Here is a 13,177-nt window from a genome sequence, read left to right on the forward strand (position 1 = left end):
TTATTATTGCCAGGAGAAAATGAAAGGCACTAGTATTTTTCGGGGAGTAGCCTAAATTCCCCTAGACGTTTAGGTGCCCATTTCTACAAATAAAAGTCTACTTTCCGAAGATTTGTCAGATGGAGGGAGGGGGGGGGGGGGGGAGAGGACTCAGGGTAGCAAGACCAGGGGTTAATATTTAAAGTTTTTTTCAATGTGGAAGAGATTTGTTTAAGCTTTTACAAAATACATTGCCTTTTAATTTCGTTGTTGTTCTGTCCAAATATTATATTGGAAAAAGCAATCAGGCACCTAGTTAGAGATGTATTTGCTCAGAAGACTGTGATAACAGCTGTTGCCATAAGTACACTGACTGGGGTTACAGTGATACCCATCAGTTGTGTGCAGGCATCCGGCCAACCCCCCCCCCCTCTCCCCTTGCCCACCCAACCTCCATCTCCCAGTCTGGGGAAGGTTCAGTCAAGAGAACTCCTCAAACCTACCAACATGGTCACGGGAAGTACTTCATCCTTTATAAGATCCGTCATTCTATCTTGACCTTTTCACAAACATACATCCCTTAACATAAATCAGTTTGTGCACGTCACTGATACCAATACCCTCAACCATAGCTTTAATATTGAAGTTGACGGTGTTTCATGTATCCTGAAATGCCAGCAAACAGCATGTTATACATTGATAACAAACTTAACATAAGCTATGACCATAGGTGTGTTCTTTTATCCACAGATTTATTGGTTAATTTTACCATACTTGTTATATAGGAACAAAGTGTTTTATGTGATTGTATTTCAGAATCGTCTTTCGAGAGATCTAGACGCGGATACTATAATTGTCCTCAATTGAGGAGCATTGTAGAAGTGGATATCATGATTGTCCTCGATCGAGGAGTTGTCACAGAGATCGGTCCTCCCCTGCTTCTCTCCAGAACGGACACAATTTTCTGGTCAAAGTATGTATTAATATATGCATACCAATATTACAACTAACTTCAAGTTAACATTTTTACTATAAGTAACTGCTTATTATTTGCATCAATGATTTATTTTCTACATCCTGATAATCCAATAATATTGATGCTTTCATGAAACTATAACAAATTGAAGCGCATCCATGACAGAGGATGGTTCAGAGGATGACAGAGGATGACAGAGGATGACAGAGGATGGTTAGAGGATGGTTCAATACCAGGAATCACTTTATATAATATGTATGAGAGTTAAGAAGAAATACTGTTATAGATAAATGCGTTTGTTGTGGTAAGAGTGCTGAAGTGCTACAATGGAGAAAGATGTAAAAATGAATAAATTTGTTTGAATAATCGCAGTTCCAATATGAGTTATTATTTTATTAATTGAAAAATTCCCAGTTTCAAAAAATTGAGTGATTTGCTAGTTATTGAGTTAGTAGGACAATATTAAAGTTTCTTATTCTAGAAAAGTCTATACCAAAATATTATCCTGATCCCATTCTCAATCTGTCTCTGTTCCTATTATCCTCCAACTGGTGCGGCTACTTCTCCCAGTCCCCCCCCCCCCCCCATTCACACCCCTTCCCTGGTCACATCCACTGTCAACATGCTATTACATTGTTACGGAAGTAAAATTTAGCAAGTAAAATTGCCAGAAAGATCTCTCCTGGGCAATGCCAAGAACGGAATATACTTTTAAAATAGTCATAAGAAAAGGACAAGTTGATGAAGACTCACACTTTAAAGTTGTTCTGACATTATAGGCTTTACCTTTGTGTTTTGATTTTAAATTGAAACCCAGTTACCCAGTTAATTAGCCATGCAAACTGATCTACATTTTTAAATACAGTTTTATGGTAACAAACTAGTAGTATCTGTTAATTCCTATACTGGAGTGCACCTCACACTGTACCATAAAATAGTAAGTAATTATCCACAGCTGCTTGCAACTAACTTTGGTATTACAGCCACAAGATCACAAGGTTAACACAAATAACTCTCAAACTTCATTGGAGGAGGAACTTTTATGTTCATAAAATTTATTGCTTGCAAAAGGAAAGAAAGTTTAACAGCTAGTAGAAAAGGATTCTGCTCATATTTGTACACATAGTAACATGTGTCTTGTGTGGGGTTTGGGGGGGGGGAGTGTAGGGACTTACGGAATCATTTAATCCTTGTTTACAATCCAGGGATCCTGGAGTAGTTCAGTTAATAAGGTAATCATAATGAGGATAATCAATTGCATGAACCTAGTGTCATACAGACTGTTGAAAGATCGGTGAATTAGAAGAATAGCCTTTTAGCTAAAATGAAGACAGTATGCAGGTAGCGGAAATGATGACATTTTAAATATTATTAAAAGAACACTCACTGGTAGTAATGTTATCTAATCATAACACATGTTTTGTGACACTGATGATGCTAACCAACCCAAAATCAGTATACACATCTATAATATAAACTCTGACCATAGGTCTCGATATATAAGCATTCTCAAAGTTGCCAGGGATATTAAGTCTATTTCAAAATTGTAACAAAAATCATTGTTTTTATTTTAAAAAATTGCAGGTAAGAGGTAAGCAAAAGTTTACATCTGTTTATTTTGCAATGGCCCCAATCTCAAGATAACGGCGTTTTCTCAATATTTATTGGCTTGATTGAATCATCCCGAGAAATAGATATTTTCTGTTGCTCAAGCCTAGAATAAACCCAATCAATTCAATCATGTTAATTTTTAGCACAAATCCCTGAGTTCATAGAGTTTTACGAAAGATTGGGTTAAAATTTTCGGAAGTCATTCCATGAGAATATCAAAAAGATAATTTACGATCATTTAAAGACCAATGTTGATTATAATGACTTTTCAATTTTCAAAGAAGTTGCAGTTGCTAGACGTAAGAGTAGGCGCTGAACTCACATGAAAGATATTAACAAACAACAACCAGTTAAAAACAACTGTATCGGGCAGCGGTATTTTATCGGCCTCCGTGCCATTTTGGAACATTTCTATCGCTTAACATTCAATATCCGAGGAACAACACTAAACCGGACAACATTTCTGAAAAATAAAGCATTTTATTTGACTGCTTAGAAATCACGTATCACTTGCAAAATAGGAGCAGACTAGTTCACAGAATTGTTCATACTCCTAGAAAAAGTAGTATACAAGTTAATGCCTCGCCAACTCTAAGAAGAACACATTAAACGTAACTGTGACATTTATCTCTCAAAGATTGATCTTTTATTCTTCATGGAGTGCGCGAAGAAAATCGAAGCAAAATCAGTTATCCAAACTTTCTTAAACACACGGCGATACACTGTGTCAGCATCCTTCCTATACCAATTTCTATGCACTGAAGTAGGAAGAATGACGTCATGCGACATCGACTGAAGCCACTCATCAAACTGGTGGCGCTTTGCTTGTACGGCTCTGTGACGGCAAGAAAGTACCAGCGCGAAGTACAAACACCATGCCTTTGACATAACTAAAGTGATAAAGTTTACATAAATCACTCAAAATGGTGATATTGTGTGCCGCATTTTGCCAAAAATGTGGCAGTGGACTGTAGCTTCACAGGTAATTCTTAAGAGGCGATAGTAGAAGCATTTACATAGGAATGTAAATACTTTATTAGTGTCGTCTGCCCATCTAATGATCTAGCCTAGTGAGTAGTGCTGTATTGTTATTCACTGGACCTTGGAAAGTTGGATGTAGGCCTAGGCTAGTTAGCCTACTGTAGGCCTAGACCAGCTATACGGCTGTCCTTTTGGATGCGAAATGACGTAAGCCTAATGACAGCAATTATCACCACCTTATTTTACTTAAAACTTTATCCCTAACGATAGATCTACATGCCAGAATAACTAAAGATGACATTTGCATAGCCTACCTTGCCCTTGGTCTACTGAAGTCTGAGTAAGATTCTAACGTAGGTTCGCCTAGGCTAGGTCATAATGAAGCCTACAATATGTCAGTCTATTAATATATCTACCAGAATTGTACAAATATTCAAACACATTCTCCATTTGTAACATATTCCCAACAATGTACACGTAAGTGTGGCAAAAGCTTATAGGGCCTAAGCAGTAAAGCCTAATGGCCTAGCCTAGCCAGTAATATGAGTCTTGAGGTAGGCTAGGCCAAAGCCTAGCCAGTTATGTTCTAGAAAGTAACTTTAATTACAGGCAATTTGCATAAATTTACTCAACTATGATTTAAAGGCCTAATGATATTCAATTACCATGTTTGGACAAAGCTTTGTAGGCAATACAACACACTCAAGCCACTACTCGTGATAACATCTCATCTATTGATGACAACATGTGACTGAATGTAGATATGCATCAAACTTTTTGCACTCTCACTTCATAAGGTGGGATCTGTTATCCTGCATAATCTACTACCCACTTTGCAACATTAACATTTAACTGAAAACTGCATGCACAGACTAATATGGAAATATTACACAAAAGTAGGTGTTTGGAAAGGGGGAGTGGGGTGGAAGGTGGAGGGAGGGTTGCTTCTTCACTGCATTTTCCTGGGACAACTATGACACTATCTGAGTGGAGCACTAAAATAATACAAGCAAGAAAATGTTTGCCATATGCTTCTCTGATACCGCATATGACACTTTCCAGACATTAACATTTGCATAAAGCACTCCACTTGCTCATAAGAGGCGAGAAAATGTTTCAAAGTTGGTTCTTATAAGTCAGGAGTATAGTACTTACTACTCTGATCAGGTCACCATAACATGTCTCTCTTGTGAAAAGTAGTAGGTCTGCTCTTTCGAAAAAACAGGTAAAATCAAATTCTGTTTTCAAAGTCGAATGGACAATGTATGTATGACGACTTATAAATGATCTGGCTCTTTGCCTCACTTTTCTCAAGGCTTCACGGCTTCAGCACACGATTACTTTAATTATGTCCCATTGAGATACTTTTCTTGACTCACAGGCAAAATGTTTATACAATCTTTCATACAGAATCTCTCATAATATTTGATACAGCAATCTTTTTTATTCTCGTATATTCTCCTATAGGCAAATAATATGGGGAACCGATGTGCAATACAGTGTGTCAGTTGTGAGAAGCGTGTCCTCAACCTTGCACACCATGTAGCCAGGCAACACCAGGTGAAGGACAAAGGCCAAAGATTATGGCTTAAGTACTAGTGAGGACAAATGTTAGTAGCAAATGGTTGTGTAAAGTATCATATATTCAAACAATAAAATAGAAGTCAATTCTAATATTTTGACAAGTAAAATTACTGCCTTTTTTTATTAAGGAACTCACTTTCTTCTCCCAATTTGAATGACAGCATCTAGCTCTCTCCTTTTCTGCTCAATCAGCATGCAATTGTAGTAGCATCCTGTACTTCTACCCTTAATCAAAAGTACTTTTAGTTCAAGGTACTTTCAGAAATAACCCAAGGTATATCGCAAATATCCAAATATCACAAGGTCTCCTGTTAAAAATAACCCTTCACGGTTCACAAGGTCTCCTGTTAGAAGTAACCCTTCACAGTTCACAAGGTCTCTCCTGTTAGATCTAAAGATGCAGTACTTTAAGTGGCTATATTGTGTGATGTGACTCCAGTCAATCAGTAACTCTATTCCAGCTAAATCTGAAGATATCTTATGTTACATATATCTCATATGTTGTAAGTGGCTAGACCATGTTTTGTGTTGTGTGATGTTACTCCAATCAGTCAGTAACTTTATTCGGCAATGGATAACTTTGATTTGTCCAGTGGAAAATCCTGGAAAAGTAAAGAAATTTCAGTTTCAACTTTTAACCCTGATAGTTATTGAAATCTTTGATAGCCAAGTACTGTAACAAATTTGTGTTGAGATAATACTAATAGTATGAAATGTTATAAAAAGGTAAAGCTAATATGTATAATCAAACCAGGTTTTGAGACTGAAGACTTATTAACTTGGAGATAGTGAGCTTGGTGTCTTGGTAGCACATGCAATAAAAATACTATTTTTGTGTCATAATATTTACTCACAATACTTTTGTTAATTTTGAAAGTAAATATTTTATCAACATGCCACACTTTTGGACCCATAATGTATTGAATAACCCATCATGTAAGTTTCTAAGATAGTAACCATGTTTTAATTTATTTGTATCTTCACAGAGGGGCAATCCTATACTGTACAGTAGTTACTCAGATTTTGATGGCGACTAGAGTAAAGAATTTATGTGGTTTCTCGTCTCAGGACTGATAGATGGGGACCTAGGTAGACTCACAGATGGTTGGAGCAGTTAAGGATCAACTTACAAACAGTTCCAGTCTGAGACAGTGAGTATGGTTTATTATCCTTGGTCAGATTGTAGGAATGAATGTCTCTGATATGGGTAGTCAGTCTGTCATTGTGCAAGCCAAGGATGAACCTTGCCATATCAGAGGCTGTAGAATGTTTGCATTTTGACAAGAGTGTTCTGTTCATTAGTAGTTTAATTACCTAGCCTTTTGGCCATATATTGTATGTCCAGTTAGACTTTGGCAGAAAGCTCATTTGTGGCATGATGAAAGTGGTCCTTCCAGAAATTGGTGAAGTAGAGGGGTTAGAAAGGGATTTTCATGACATCTGTAAAAGGGCAGACTGTGCCGGACTCCTATGGATACTTGAGTTATGTCTGCTATGAATAGAAATGATGTGTGCTTTGTGAGTCTCGAAAATTCAGGTAATGGAGGAATGACAGACCAAGTTCAGCATTTTCTTATTAATGATAGCCTATATAAATGTCAGGTACGCCTAAGCAGTTCTCACTGGTCAGAGGTTGAGCACTGGTGCATGAGTTGATGATAATTTTGGTTTGTAACCTAAAATATCCCCATCATCAACTCTCAGGCTGAATTTACTTATTCATGTTCTTGTTTGATGATTTGTACATCTTTGGTTGTGGCTATGTGCATGCAGGCATTTCTGATTATTTTTTTCATACAGACTATATGTGTGAGCTAACATTGGCTATGCTTGTCCAGTCAGGCTGTGAATTGAAATTCCTGTTCATGGGTCAATTATACTATCTTTCACTTGCATCATTTCAGGAAAGCAGGAAGTGTTGCTTGCAGTGCTGAACTGTTTTTATCCAAGCTTACAGTGGCTTTTCTTATTGATTAATGTTGAATGTGTTTCTGTAATTTTTTAATATTTGTGGTTGTAATTTCATGTTTGTCCTGTAATTTTTAATTCTGTTCTCTTTCCTTTTTAGCTGTCATTTCCTTGCCCAACATGCTGTTACATTGGAAAAGCACTTTTATATATGGTTCTTCATTGTTTCTACAACTACAATCATGGCAGTCTAATGTTTTACAAATATCTAAGTAAAATCACAACTTCAGTAGCAGTATCTCCAGGCCAGCCAATTTGAAGAAGTTCAGATTTACTATTTAAAAAATCATAAAATATAGTATTGACCCATGTGACCTAATTAATATGATCTGAGCAACCAATAGTGAGGCATATAGCAGGGCTCTAGCCAGCTTCACTTGTCCAAAATCAAGTCCAAGTCAACATGTCCTGAGTCCAAGCCATGTCAGAATCAGAGTAAAGGCCGGGACAAGAATATCAGAGTCGAGATTCCAGTAGAAACATAATTTTGATTTTTGTTGCTCACACCAACTTGGCTGGCCTGGATGTATTGCCATTGCTAATGTTGTTTGTGATTGTACTTAAATATTTGCAAATATTGGATTGCCATTATGTTATCGATAAGGCATGATAAGTATGGACAGTTTTTCAACTGCTTGTGACAATTAGGGTTCAAAGACATTTTAAAACTCTTGGCATAGTAGTGTTAATGAAGCAGTCTATGAGTCATGTATTACAAGTTTTCCCTGTCATATTGTATGGGAGGGGCAGAAGAGAGTAAAGGAGGCTATTGGGGAATGGCGGGTACGGGTGTGGAGGAGGGGTAGGGAGAGATTAAACTTTGGAAGAGGATCACTCCCAGAAAAGTTGTCCATAGCTGTGTAAAACTATGAATGCATCACTATAATCTCAAACCTTGTTTATTTTCAGTGTGATAATCACCATGCAAAGCTCAAAGATCACCATTCAAGGGACTCGTGCGAAGAGACCAGCAAGAAAGTTAAAATCCTAGATTAGAGGTGAGAGGTTTGATCAGACATAGTGAAGTCACATGTTTTTGTGTGATTATGTGTGTGTGTGTATGTCTTATAATGGAATCTTGGGTTATATAGTTAAATGAGCCAATATGCCATGTTATGTTGGATTGTTGGTACTCGTACCATAAATTAATTATGAATTAAGTTTTCAATATATACACAACTATAAAGTAGGTAAAATTTCATCAAGCATGGAATGTGCTGCTGTACAACATAAATTGACCTTATCAAAATTTGAAAACTTTATTATAACTCAAACATAAAATGTAAAAACAAATTTTATGGACCAATACAAGATTTCTACATGCCAATAATTTGGGGAATGTTTTGTTACATTTTATAAAGTTGTATTTGTGTTGTGTGGATCATTCCATTCTAATGCCAATTAGTCCAAAAACATAACATTGACTGTTACATTTAATAATTGTGGTTTTTTACCAAAATTTCTTGGTTGATTACTGTAGGTTATAACATGTACCAGTGAGAAATTATCATATTGGAGAATATTTTACCATTTTGTTAAATTTGCTAAACTAGAATGTTAATTCCTGTATGGCTATAACATTATTTTATTTTTTCCATTTGGATTGAACCCATGTAAATATGATTATTATCATTACTTAATCAACAATGCAGATTTGAACAATTTGCACTTTTTAGTAAAAGTTAATTAATAACAACTTTTGTGGCTAATAACTCATTTTTGGCAAGGAAGTCGTTTCTATTTGTGGTTAATCATATGCAAACTCATTCCTTACTAATTTAATTATGTGATTAATTGTTGGTAAACAATGAAAAGTTCACACTAACTATCATTTCATGCGAAATAATGATCAGTAGTGCAAGCAAGCCATGATATTTCTACTGTTCTAGGTTTTCATTACATATTTTTCTTTTATATAGACAAAATGATTGATGCCGAAGATATAAACACAGTAGTTATGATGCTGAAGAAGGAGACAACACCATACATCAGTGAGTTGTATTGTCTTGAAACAATTTTTTGGCTCCTTGTTAATTACTTCCCATACTGGAGGCAACTAAAACTTATGCAATCAAGTTGGTGTCTGGGTGTATATGTGACAATGAGCTTGTGAACAAAATATCTCTACAAAATGCATACTAGAGTGATACCATACTTGGTTAATAAGTTGGGAAGTTGGTGATCCCTATTGTTTTGGTGCACAACTCATGAGTATTAGTGATTGGGCTTGGTTTACTGAGGCCTATAACAAATAGCTTTGGCCATGTTAGTTTGCGTTTCCAATTTTTAGTGCTAATCTATTGGTATCTCAGTATGTGCCTTTTACTTGTCCCACTAAACATCTATAACATGAGAAGGTGTGATAGGGAGGGGGGGGGGGGAGGGCTGGATTGGATAACATAGGAGGGAGGAGGGAAGGTAAGAAAGGGTGGACCATTGCACTTTTCCCCAAAACCTTCAGTTTTGTTTCTCTGATTCACTTTATGCAAATACCATAATTTCAGAGCCAAACACATGGCTAAATCTGGGAAATAAGCTATGGACACCCCTCCTCTCAGACCCCGCCCCTTTTTCAGACATCAAGGCTCTATGCAGCTATTTGTGTGATCCAAAGAAAATATCATGCTTTGTGCGCCACTGATGTTCTTGTCAAGTGAGAAGATTCAAATATGGCCACCCCACTTTCCAAACCCACTGCTGATGCCGTCATGAGGTGATCCAAATAACTTTCATTCATAAAACTACACAAAATCTATAAACATGAATTATTCCTTAACAATTACAGGTAGGGGCCCCTCAGAATGTAGGTGTTTTTTGTAAGTCACCTACAGCTCACCAGTTTTACATTATTGGGTAAAACAATGAATAATTATGAAGATTATCTATTAACTTAGATTGCATTTGGGTCCAAACATGAAAATATTTTTTTTATTATTTTTTTTTTGCATGGAGAAAAACCACACTAAAAAACACTTGCCCCTCAAAACGCTGGTCAACAATTTTGCTAATAATTTTCCAGGAACGTGATGAATTAACAACAAATTTTGACTAGTTCACTCATTTTAAACTCTCTAAGAGTTATTTAAAAGTTGATTGTGTTTCTTGTATTTTTTCCCACTGAGGTTCCCAAAATGCTGGTGTATTGCCCCTCAGAATGCTGATTTTCCCTAATGAAAAATACAAAACATGACACCTCCTTTACAAAAAATTTTTTTGTTTTCCCATTCCTTGGCATATTGACAGTCAACAAATGGAAAAATATTCCCCACTTAAGTAACAAAAGAGCAAAAGTAACCAACAAACATCCTAAATACAATTAACAATACTTTGGATTTCTTCAAACTCAACTATCTACACTTGTACATATGGCTCCTGACATTGCTGTCAAGAACATTCCAAATCTTCTCATATCAACAACTGAACGTGGTTCTCAAACACATGAATCCCTGTTGTACAAGTGATTAGAACGACACTTAGCAGCACAGAAGGTAGCAAGACCAGTTGTCATTGTTTCTGATGGCCACAGTTCCAGATTTGATATTGAGGTTCTTGAGAGCAAAAGAAATGCATATTTACATCACTCCACCTGACACCACTGGAGTCACACAATTACATGACCAAATCAATCAAAATTTGCACTGTAAATACCATAACAGCAAGGGAGAACTCTTTTCAGCGGAATGCACAGTCAACAGGGATGGTTTCATGAAGAAATTGGCAGATGTTTGGCCACGGTGGGCAAACAAACTTGAAATAATAAAAAATGCAGCAAAACGTGTTGGTGTAACCATGGAGCTATAAATCCCAGGTTTATAGCTCCATGGTGTAACTAACCATGGCCTGAGTGTTGAATGGATGCAAAAGGACAAATTTGTTCAAGCATCATCTGTTATTCAAGATGAAACTGATGAAACAACAGGACCTTCATCATCAACTTCCAACACATCAATGGTTGAGTCGCCAGTTGGCATCAAGAAGTACACCAAGCAGTACTATACGCAAAAACTGGAGAACTCATTAGAAACCATCCAGAAGCTTGAAGTTTCATTCAAGAGTACACCATTGGAGGAGATTAATGGACTACTGACAATTAAGAAAGTGAAGCCGAAACCAAAGGTAACAAGTAACATGTGGGTAACTCAAGTCTATGGATCCATGGAAGGACAACAAATATAAGAGTCAGTGGAGTTATTGAATAAAGAGAACGAAGCAAGGTACAAAGCCAGACAAGACAATAAGTTGAAGAAACAGTGTAATCTAGAGACATTTTTGAAGATTAAGTCACATTGTGTTTGCTTGAAACCAGATGGCAAGTGTGAGGCAGAGAAGTTGAAACTGTGTCCCAAATGCTTGAATGTGCTGGCTTCCCAAATATATGCAGTAAAGCTGCATGTAAAGATGAAAATGGAGTCAAGCCTGATATGATTTTGCCTGCTTGCACACAAGGGAAGCGTGTGCGTCGGCGACTTCTTGTTGATGACTCATCTGTTGAAGAGATGTCTGTAGATGATATTGAGGTTGAAGGTGCAGAAGAGGTTGAGGTTGATGGTGCAGATGACGTTGAGGTTGAAGGTGTAGATGCTGTCGAGGTTGAAGGTGTAGATGTGATGGGGTTAAGAAGGTTGGATATGAAGGATGTGAAAGTGTCTGTGGGTTAAGGTGAAATATGAAGAAGAAGTGTTTATTGGTAGAGTTCTACAAAAGGTGGGAGATGAAGTCTGTGTGAGATGTTTAGAGAAGCCATTTGGAGTAGATAAGGGTATGCCACAGGAAATGGAAAAAGAGTCTGCTTCTATATTTTATGGTGAAGTGTATGAAGCAGAAGTGCAACCAGGGATGGTGAAATGTGGAAGAATGTAGAAATACATTTACCAATAAACATGTGTTTGTGAAATGAAAAGTTGATTAATTTTATAGTTTAGTTATTACCCTTAACAAGTTTGTCTTTTCTGATGATGCTTTATTTGTTTAATTAAAGTTTCAAATGATAAAGTTGTTTATTATCTGTTAAATATAAATCATTACAGTTAAAAACAGATTGTTCTTTCTTCAGCTACATGAAACTGTTACATGTGAATGTAGGTTCTTTAAAGTGTAATTAATATTCGTTTATACTATATGTGTGTGGTACTGTATTTTGCACCAACCCATAAGCACCCACCCAGTTGAACTGACCCACTATGTTAAAAATCTTAAAGGTAGCAAAACTTACATCCAAATGAGATCTTCATTTATATAGTAGTCATTTTGGCAGTATGTTGTGAATTGTACATATCTTAGTAAATGTAATGGACATAGAATTGAGGGAATACTGTAGAAGGAAATAGTAAATATTTCTCAGAACATTTAAAAAAAAATGAGAGCAACTTATTTAACGTAGTTAAATTACAAAATATGTGAGGTTGGTGTTTATTTTTGGTGTTATTAGTGTAAAATTATATGTTTCATGTAAAAATACAGTTTTGATATTACACTATATTGGATTTATTAATTTTTCATAATTTTTTTTATTGACCCTCAAAACGCTGGTTTAATGCCCCTCAAAATGCTGATTCTGATCAAGTAATGATGTTTTCAAAAATATCAAGTTACGTACAAAGTGCTATATTTCACTGATCATCATTCTACAAACAGGTAATTTTGCAATGTAAATTACCCCCTAGTTGTCCGTTTTTGATGCAGTGCCAAGAAGGTACACTTCAATTAATAGCAAATTTTAGATGCACGGTTAGCAAATAGATGATTGTACCCATATGTTTTTTTGGAAACTATGAAATAATTTTTGAGTTGTTGGCAATTTTAAATTCATCATACATATATCCTATCTAAAAAGTATAATAGAAAGTTCACGACAGGTTCAGTTTTTTTTCTAGCCAATAATATTTGTTCACCTACATTTTGAGGGGCACCAGCATTCTGAGGGGCCCCTACCTGTACCAGCAAGAGTCTAATCATGGATAGTACCATATTGACATTTTAGTCTAGCTAGTTTTCCTTGTTGAAAACGATTCTCCTCTCCTTATGACCCTCCCAATTTAGTAGGGCAGCTGAAAGGGCTGTCAGCTGGGGCAGGTCTCA

At 36.3% G+C, this 13,177-nt stretch overlaps 1 protein-coding gene across 20 annotated transcripts in view; it reads left to right on the top strand.

Annotated features, from left to right (window-relative positions):
* LOC139967050 (speckle targeted PIP5K1A-regulated poly(A) polymerase-like) overlaps window positions 1-13,177 on the top strand; it is a 59,403-nt gene that overhangs the window by 27,264 nt on the left and 18,962 nt on the right. For 13 of the 20 annotated variants that reach the window (XM_071970726.1, XM_071970716.1, XM_071970706.1 and 10 more), the window contains 5 exons: window positions 796-3,548; window positions 5,015-5,157; window positions 6,118-6,282; window positions 8,009-8,097; window positions 9,019-9,090. The exons of 2 other annotated variants lie outside the window; for them this stretch is intronic. The gene's annotated coding sequence lies outside the window, so the exon portion shown is untranslated. Of the gene's footprint in view, window positions 1-795; window positions 3,632-5,014; window positions 5,158-6,117; window positions 6,283-8,008; window positions 8,098-9,018; window positions 9,091-13,177 lie in introns of all 20 variants that reach the window. 5 more of the 20 variants (XM_071970715.1, XM_071970712.1, XM_071970710.1 and 2 more) reach the window with 5 other exon arrangements.

The sequence above is a fragment of the Apostichopus japonicus genome, chromosome 4, assembly GCF_037975245.1.
Source record: "Apostichopus japonicus isolate 1M-3 chromosome 4, ASM3797524v1, whole genome shotgun sequence".
Taxonomy (NCBI): domain Eukaryota; kingdom Metazoa; phylum Echinodermata; class Holothuroidea; order Aspidochirotida; family Stichopodidae; genus Apostichopus; species Apostichopus japonicus.